The sequence below is a fragment of the Fukomys damarensis genome, unplaced genomic scaffold, assembly GCF_012274545.1.
Source record: "Fukomys damarensis isolate Sample0158 unplaced genomic scaffold, DMR_v1.0_HiC HiC_scaffold_4, whole genome shotgun sequence".
Classification (NCBI taxonomy): Eukaryota; Metazoa; Chordata; class Mammalia; order Rodentia; family Bathyergidae; genus Fukomys; species Fukomys damarensis.
The window spans coordinates 7,568,140-7,577,935 of NW_022900916.1; the positions used below are offsets into that span (position 1 = coordinate 7,568,140).

General features: G+C 43.1%; 1 long non-coding RNA gene across 2 annotated transcripts; it reads right to left on the reverse strand.

Annotated features, from left to right (window-relative positions):
- Positions 1-554: 554 nt before the first annotated feature.
- On the reverse strand, positions 555-4,813 carry LOC104871105. Of its 2 annotated transcripts, none has more exons than XR_782752.3 (4): positions 4,436-4,813; positions 2,553-2,678; positions 1,122-1,250; positions 555-947 (listed from the first exon to the last, which is right to left on the reverse strand). It is a non-coding gene; the product is annotated as an uncharacterized LOC104871105 (long non-coding RNA). The 2 variants fall into 2 exon arrangements; XR_782754.3 differs by having other exon boundaries at positions 2,495-2,678.
- Positions 4,814-9,796: the final 4,983 nt, after the last annotated feature.

The window sequence follows — 9,796 nt, forward strand, 5'->3', positions numbered from 1 at the left end:
GAAATTTTAAAATGTGAGGGAATCTAAAGTTTTTCAAATTATTTTAGGCAGTGCTCAAGCCAGACATAAAGAGCTCTGGCTCAGCAGCCTGGCCTTGGGTCCTAGAATCCAATGAAATCCTCTTTCCCTTTCCTTTCCGCAGCCTCCACCTTCAGAAGCGTCCTCATCTACTTCTTCAGGGCAGCAGACTGTACTAAAGAACACTGCGGGCAAATCTCAGAAATTCGCGATCGTTCAGGGGTTAGGAGAAAACATCAAGTGTGTGTAGCCAAAATGGTTTCCAAAGGCGGGTGATTCAGAAATCCACGGGTGTGCAGACCTCTCATGGCTCTAGGCTTAATCTCCCCCCCATGTTAGGGTCCACCCGGGCCTCCACGTCAGGCCCACTGCCTTCCCCGCACCCCCAGACTGGCTTCGCTTCTCAGGGGCTCTCTGATCCTCAGGCCTGAGGGCCCGGGGCTCCCTGCTCCTGCCTCACAGCTGGCTGCCCAGACTGCTGCTCCTGGGAGCCTGGGAGAGGAGAAAAGAAAGAAGGAAATACATGCTTTCTCTTGCTTTTTATTTATTTATTTTTAAAAATTCTGAGCCCCTGGGATCTCCTTTCTTGCCCCCAGGCAAGAAGATTTTGTTCACCTGGAGGGCTCTCTGTCCCTGCCTGGCTCCATCCAGGTGGCCTGGGGCCCAGGCCGGAGGGCTGAGAGGGAAAGGACCTAAGAAACTCCGGGCTTCCCATGCTGGGCTTCTCTCCCAGCTACCTGCTTGCTGTGGTTCGTGTTGCGTTATTTCAAATTTAAACAGCATCGCCATCATCATCACCCCTGTCACCACCATCCAAATCACCATCATTCGGTGCTGCGCACGAACTAATGTTTTTGGGCCGGAGACTGACTCCATCTCAATTTTAGGGCGCTCAAACAGCTGCTCCCTGCGTCGGGTCCGTTTCCCATCTGCACTAGGTAGGGAACACAGGGTGGAATGCGCTTGTCTATCACTGTGTTCTGTAAGTGAACTTCCTGGCGCGGGACGCGCGTTTCCCGTGTTTGCCAAACGGGTGCACACCCCTCTCCCGGACCGTCTTTACCAGCTTACACGCACAGCGCAACAGTGATATCTTCACGCACCTTGTGCAACAGAGCTCTAGGACTTCATCTTGCAAAACTGAAAACTGTTCTTAAACAACTTCCCTTTGCCCCTGGCAATGACCCCTAGTGCACTCTTGGTTGGTCATTTGGGTTCTTCTCGGTTTTTCCCTATAGAAAATTACAATGAATATATAGTTATCAAAATTTAGAAAAAAAAAATCTTTTTGTGGAGCCTAGACCATCTAAACGAATTGAGAATAAAACTCTCTCTTTCTTTTTTCTTTTGCTACATGACTGTCTCTTATCTGAAAACAGTAAGCTTCAAATTACAAGAAGGATCAAACAGCTCTATTTTAGTGCAGTTGCTTAACCCATCAGAGGTTAGACCACCATGAGCAGTGGAATGTGAAGGTGTGTGCTGGGCATTGTTGAGGAGACCCCGGGCAGAAACGTGGATCGGTCCACCCTCCGAGCACCTGGCTCTCCCACTGCAGCCTGCTCTACAAGGGTGCTGTTGGTGTTGGGTGACCCTCAGGTACCCAGAGGCTCCCAATGACCTCTGCTGTCAGTATACACTCTGCATTGGCCTCCCAGGCATGCTGTCCCCTGGGGCAGGACCCTTGTCCCCTCCCACTGGGTCTGAGGAGTCAGAGGTGGCTGAGGACAGGAGGAGGCAAAAAAACTTCCTTTTGTTCTATTATATATCTGCATTCTTGGGGAAAAGGCTTGCTTAGTAGAGGAAACTCAAGCAGATTTTAGTTCCAACTTAGGTAGTAGAAAATGACAGATTTTCTTTTGCCAGGAATAATCATTCTATATGGTTAGATTTCTCTCTAGAAAGAGGGTACCGGGGTGGGGGATTTAGCTCAGTGGTGCCACCACCTGCCTCACAAGCTCAAGGTCTCGAGTTCCATCCCCATTACCCCCCCACAAAAAGTTAGAAAGATGGTACCTTTCCACTAAAAAACCCTCAGCACACTGTTAGCAATCATTCCGATTCTTGCTGTTCATTAATTCGATAATGAAAGGTGGCAGTTCCTGGTTTCAAGCACTTTCTTTCTTTAATTGCTAATGAAGGGAACCCTTCCCTCATGCTTCCTGCCAGTTCTCTCCCCTTCTGTGAACTGTCCGTTCTTGTTCATTGTCCATCTACTTTCCCACATGCCTTTCAGGGTTCATTTTAAAAAGATTTAACGTTTCATATTTACCATTTGGAAAAACCAGCCATGGAAATCGACAGAAGCATACAGAAACCCTTTTCCTGTCCTGCAATCATAGTGTACCGTCATTTGCTCTAGGTTTATCTAGGAGAACGATGGCAGAGCTCACACTGAAAACTGACTTTGAGTATGGGGTAGATCTAACATGGCCTCTTGGGTTTGGACGGTGACTGGATGTTAGGGCCGTGATACCTGGGTTGCTGTTAGGAGGTGGGGGTCCGGTAAGAAAAAGAGGTCACTAGGGGCAGACCTGGAAGGATGTAGCTCAGTTTGTCGCTCCTTGTTTGACACCTTCTGCTTACTGACCCCCGTGAGGTGAGCAACCTCTTCTCCGTCTCACACTTCTGCCATCTTGTTTCTTCTTGAGAGCCAGAGACTGTGGATTGAAAGCTGAGCTAAATAAACCTCCCCTTCACATTGCAGTGTTGGGTTTTGTCTCAGTGATGAGAAAGTGACCAAGACATCTAGCGAGACCCCAAAGTCTAAATAAAGATAATGGCCTAAGTTTTCTTCTTTCAACTTTTTAATCAAACCAATTACAAGTGCTCTTCTTCCTGCCCTGCCCACCCCATGGTGGAAGTGACAGAGGACAGGCCAGGTGATCAAGTGGTCCACAAAGGGGAGTGGACAGCAGGACCACAGGAAGCTGCCTGGCAAACCACCCACTGACTTGGAATAAACCTCTGTTTTTTGTTCCGACATTCAATAGAGATAGCAGTATATACCGTAAGAGCATTAGTCCCACACTGGTGTCTTTCCATAGTCACTGCCTCCTACCTTTGGTCTTGATAATTCCCACAGAGCAAAAAACATTTCCCTTCCATTGTATATCCAGAAAAGGGCATAAATTGGTATAGGGCAAAAAGCCGGGGACTAGGAAGTGAGGGTGATGTTTCTGCCCTGGCACCAGCTTGTTAGGTGGGCGACCTTGGACCACCCTCCTGCCCTTACTTCCGGAGCCTGGGCTTTTTCAGCTATAAATTTGAAATAGTGACATGAGTGCAACTGAGTGAGGTTCAAATGAGATCAAAGTAGTCAGAGTGCTTTGCAAACAGGAAAGTGCTCTGCGGACTAGGGTAGTACTGGTGTAGTGTCCCAGTTCTTTTCCCCAAATCAACATTTCCCTCGACTTGGTTGCTTATGTCTTTTAAAATTAAAAAAAAAATAATTAGTTTATGCTTTTGATCTTTAGCAGATAAGTGGAGACTTTGGTCTCTGATACATAGAAAAAGCAAATTATACGTTCCGATGTGACTCAGGTCCGTGTGTATGCTCTCTAGACTTACTTTCATTTTTGTTTTAATTATAGCATTGAGAGAGTGGAAGACTTACAATTACACCTCTCAGAACTAGTCATTATTTTCAAAACTATTGCTCATGTCTTTAAAATAAATTATCAGGTTCTTTTATTGTTACTCACCTTGGCCTAAATATGAATTTATTAACATAATGAATATAATGGCTTAAGGGGTTTTAAAAAACATTTCCTTAAAGCTGTAATAATTTAGAAGTATTTAAACATAGAAAACATTCAAATCGCTTATTTTTAAAAATTCTATGTGGCTAAAGATAAATGTGAATATACATAGAATTATATAGCTGAAAGAATGGAGAGTTATTACTTCTTTCTCTGCTACACATACAATCTCGTATCCTTTCCATTCTACTTTAGTAGGATATACCAAAGAAAAGCCAAAAAAAAAGTAGCTATCTGAAAACAGATGAAACTGCCAAAGGTGCTGGTCCAAGTCTGCATTGATTGGTATCAACAACAGCCTCTGATCGGGTTCTCCTGCTGTAGTATATTCTTAGTATTGCTTAGCTTTCAGGAGTGGGATTGGAGGAGACCTGGGGTTCCTCCTTTCCAAAGGGCTCTGCAGTCAGCCTGTGCTGCTGGTCTGTTGGTTTTACCTTGAGTAGCAAGGGCTCCAGGCTAACCACAGCCATCTGAGCATAGCCATTCACTTCTCTTTCAACAATAGGGACCTGATATCACCTTGTATTGCTCTAAATAAGAAAAGGCTTTTCTATACTTTGGAAAGTTCAGATCTTTATAGAAGGAAGTTGAAACATTCAAATCAGCATCATGGTCGACTCATAATTGACCATGAACATGTTAATGAATATACTTACTTTTTCTTTACATGCAAATACGTATTCTGGTTATGTTTGTATTTTTTTAAATGTAAAGGGGTTGTTTCTGTCCTTTTGTTGTTGTTGTTCTTGTTGCCCAGTAGATAAATTTGATCCTTAAGTTTGTGTTTCTGATAAAGTAGAATCTGTCCTCTTTTTCTGTAATGAAAATGCTCACTGCTTTTTTTCAGGTCCTTTGCAACCTAGTGAGGGGCACTTGGAGCAGCAGAACAGATGCATCCTCCCTGGACTTGGATTCAGGAGCTGGTGACTCAAAGCAGCAGGATGACGCAGAGTCCACTCTGGCCAGGGCAATCAGCCGTGGCAGCTGCATCCGGTTTCCCGGGCAGGAGAGACAGCTGTTCTGCGGCAGTGAGCAAGGTTCTGAGCCCAGGGACTCAGCAGTGTAAGCCACAGGGTCAGCGCCTGGCAGCTGGGCGGTGACATCACAGGGCTGGCTTTGTGGAGTGAGTCGGGTGTGGTCCTGCCTGGTTGATTCCCTTCCCACCTTTGCTGCTTAAATTAGCTTAACAGTTGACTTAATGTGCTAGCAGCAAATACCAATGCTATTCACAATGTGCATTCTCTGTGCCAGAGCAATCTCTGAATGCCTTATGTGTGTTAGCTGAGTCACTTTTACAACAGCCCTAGGAGCTAGGGACTGGTAACTATCCCTATTTTACGGAGCACAAAACCGAGTTGCAGAAAGATGAGGGTAGTTGGCCATGTTCACATAACTAAGAGGTGGCTCTGAAAGTCAAACTTAGGCTGTCTGGCCTTATTCTTAAGGGCCCTGACTAATGTGCCTGCTATCTTATAACCTAGTTTTTTCATGTAATAAAATTTCATAAATGTCATTAAATGTTCATTTACATATTTAAAGCAGCAAGGATGATTCACAATGTACTTAACCAAGTCCCTATTGTTAGACATTAAGGATAGTCTGGTAGCTAAACGTCTTTCTTAATATCCATGATATTTCCTTGCATAAAAGTCCTGAATACACTGAAATGCTTGGTCAAAGAGTGTTCAAATTACCTTCCACAAACATTATTCTGACTTGAATACCCAGGATCATATGGGACATTCTGAGTCTCCAAATTTATGTTAACAATGAATATTATAATTACATAATGATTATTATTATCATTACATAATGATAATGATTACATATTTTTTCTTGTGGCCCTGAAAATGACAAATCTTTTTCTATTAAATTTGAAATCCTTTAAACATTCAAATATATATTGTTTGGCTACTTGTCCAAGATCTTTTTATAAATTGTCTTCATCATGAAGTTGAAAGTAATTAAAGACTCTTCTTGCTCTAGCCCCAACTACTTCTCTAACTCATTTTCCTACAGTCCTGAACATTCACCTTAAGCACTCATAGGGATTACTGTGTCCTCTACTAAGCTATATGAAGGTGCTACTTTTTTTTTTTTGGTACTGGGGTTTGAATTATAACCAGGCTGGCTTTCCTCTGGAAGTCCCACCTCATGGACAGTGGGGGAACTGAGTGTCTGGAGACAGCTGGGGTGGTGGGAAGATGGGTGGTGCTGATGACCCGCAGCTAACTCACAATATTCATGCTGCAAGCGTGTCCACACCGATGACTACGGGGCAGGGCTGTCAGCCAGTGCTTCACTTGTAGACTCTTGGTTCTTGACTTACAGCTTCCTTTGGGCCCTGCTATCACCACGATTGTGTACATGCCTGTGTGACATGCCCTGTAACTCACAAAGGCTCTCCTGGCTTCTGCTTACTGCTGCACTCGCGTAGCTGGTGGCAAAGGTCCACTGTTTTGTTCTCTGGCATGCCATGGCTGTGACATCTCTATAATCATTAGCTGCCCAGGGTGATGAAATGATTGTTTGGTGGTTTCCCAAAGCACCCAAGCTTAATAGAATAATACACTTATTTTGTTCTTCTGAAACTGTATTTAAAGCTCTCTAAAGTGTTTTAAGTAAAATTTGCCATGTTTTTGTAATTTTATATTGGTGATGATGTGAACACTTGTTTTACTTTTAAAAGTATATTTGTTTGTTTTTCGGAAGAGCGCTGCCCAGTTATATTGGCGCTTTGGAGGAGGAGCAAAATCCTATTACACAAATGGGCTCTGGAGAAGAGAAGCTATGATACTTATTTGCTTTTTGAATTTTGTCTTTGCCAAAGCAAATCAATGATGTGATAGTTCAGAAAGAAGTTCAGGGTACCTACTTTTTGCTTTGAGTAATTTATATTCTAAAGGTTTGTGACTTCTACAAATAAACAAAGTTATTTCACAACTGGTACTTGCTCAGGACTGAACCTTAACATTTATATAGTATCCTACATTCTGAGTGCCATGCCTGAGAAGTCATTTTTATTACAAATTGTCCTTTATTTTGGAAACAAAATAAATTTTTAGATTATTTAACACAATATGAATGCATACTGAATTTACAAAGAGATCAGTTTGATTAAAATATTTGACTATTAAATGAATAAGGATTTAACAATATCATCTATTACATAGAATTTTTATTAGATATGAATTATCTGTGCCTCTGTTAAGTATACATATACACACATTTATTTGTTTATTTATTCTAAGGTATATTACCCCAAGATTTGGCAGGATATAATTTTTACATTATTATTTTAATCGTATCATACCTGTTTCTCCATAAAGGTTTGCCTAAGAAGTGAAAGTGTTGGTAATGACAACTTAAAGAAGTGTTCTCTTCTGATTATTTATTTTTGGAGATATTCAAAAGTATTAAGAATGTAAAAAAATTCCTGAGCCATTCATAACAACTGTACAGTAGCTGTAGAAGAAATGTTAATAAAACAAGGAGAAATCACAGATCACTAGGCCTGAATAAGTCCAGTAAAGATAGAAAAGAACAGTAAAGAAAGAAGGATTGGAGGGCCAGGAATTTGGCTCAGTGGTTCTGCTGCTTGCCTCTCAAGCACAAGGACCCGAGTTGGATCCCTGGACCAAAACAAAAACAAAACAAAAAAATAAATAAAAAGAAGGATTGGAGTTGGGAAGAAAGTGAAACGTTAAATAACTGACCCAGCCAAAGCTAGAGGGATGAATTGCTAGCTTTGGGTGCAGAGGATTCGCCGCCCCGAGGACTGCCCTGAACTTCTGTGTGACCCTCACACTGCCCATCCATTTATAATGGACGCGACGCAGGTCAGACATTGTATCAAATGTACAATGACTCAAACAAGTACCATGTCAAGACCTGTCAGGGTGCTGTGCTTGACAAAGTCTGGAGCTGGGCCACCTTCTGTCTGGTGGCTTTACTGTACTAGCCTTGAAGGTGGGGCCTTCGTTGCCTCAGAGCTGAAGGTGGCTCTCCACCATGTCAGCTGGCTTCACACCCGTCTGTGAGAAAGGCGCAAGGGTTGCAGAAGCCACGCCAAGCCTGCCACAGTTATTGCAAAGGACCCCGAGGAGCAGCAAGCCTGACCAGGCATCCATATGGTGGAAGAGTAGTTAGATTCAGAAAATAAACAGCCTTTACCCCATGCTAAGTCTGCCTAGGAAAAGAACGGTCACTCTCTGAGATGTCCCCCTCAGTCTGTGTTTGTCCTGTAAAAGAAGAATCTGGGCATAAGGAGGATTATGTGGCTTAGCTGTCCCCCAGGGGCACAGTGCGAGCTGGGGGGATCTGGCTGCTTACAGCTGGGGTGGGGTTCAGATGCAGAGACCGAGTCTTTCCTGGGCACTACACGAAGTCAAGCACAGAGACGCCTTTGCCCTTGGTCGCACTTTGATGTGGGTGACACAGTGGCTGTCAGAGTGCGGTCAGTACTGGCCATGGCTGGGAACTCTTCAGGCCTCCAAGTCCTACACCAGACTTCAGAGAAATTCTTGCAGCGGGGCCTAACAACTGTGTTTTAACAAGCACTCTGGGCGATGTGGAGCAAATTAGAGTTTGAAAGCCATGGATTTAATACAGCTGGCTGAAAGGGGAAATCGGAATACATGTTTGATTGACTGTTGCTCTGCCTTTAATTTCTGCAGTTCCCCAAGATTACAAAGCAGTAAGCTGTTCTTTTACTTGCCCTAGTGTAACATCCTCCTTCCACAAAGTGGGAATGCTCACATATAATAAGCAAACAGCGCGTGGGAAAGAGCCCTGTGGGTTTGGTTGCAAAGAGGGGAGAAATGAGCTGCTTGGAAAATAATCTGGATTCTGGTATGATCCTGTTTTGTATGCTAGAAACTGGATATTATTTTCCTCTTCCTATTCCCTTCTTAAGTATATTAAGTTCCAGCGTTCTTCCCTGAAATGAATACCACGAACTGCCTGTGCCCAGGGTCCTGTTCTCAGAGCAGAAAGAGGAGAGCACATCTTCATCAGAGCACGGTGTCAGCCAGGCACACCTGGCAGTCGGCTCTTGGGTCTCCAGGGGATCAGCTCCAGGACCCTGACCCAGACAGATTACAGATGCCCAAGTCCTTCGTCCAAAATGGCGCAGTATGCAACTTATGCACATGTTATACACTTTAAATTGTCTTTGGATTATTTACAATAACTATTAGAATGCTACGGGATTTATTGTAATTCTATATTTTTAGGGAATAATGACAAGAAAAACATCTCTACATGTTAGGTACAGATGCATTTTCCCCCTTAATATTTTAGATTCAAGGGTGATCGAATCCAAGGATACTGAACCCACAAATCAGAACTGGAAGGTACAGAGGACCCCCTGTACAGAATCTAATTTGGGGAGGAGTCTACACTTGAATTTGATGCACAAAGAGCCTGTCTGCTATGTCCACCTGCTCCCTGGGAGGGAAAGGTACTCAGCAACAAGAAATAGTCAAGAATGAAGATTTTCCCAGGACTGGGGATGTGGCTCAGTGGCACCACACCTGCCTGGCAAGTGCAAGGCCCTGAGTTTGATCCCTGGTACCACACACACACACACACACACACACACACACACACAAAACCCCAAACAAAACAAAAACCAAAAAAACAGAATGAAGACTTTCTAAGCCCAGATCTTTTCCTATCCCTGCATGCTCAACAAATAGTTTTTCATGACTACAATGATTACAAAATAATGTTCTGAAAGCAACATTACATTAAAAGACACTTATTTTTATTTCTTCATTTGCCTTGCTAATAGTAATTTGTCTTTATCCTCTGTGTGTGTTAGAATTCATATTACTACCCAGGTACAAAACATTTCAATTTCCCTTTATTTAGAGACAGTTCGATTTGTTGAGAGAGATGTCTCAAGGACTTTTAAATATAATCATTTAAAAGAAACAACTCTATGTTGCATTCATAAGGTTGTACGTGGGAGGTTGTCATTTTTTGCCATTGGAGATTTAATGTGAAGACATGAT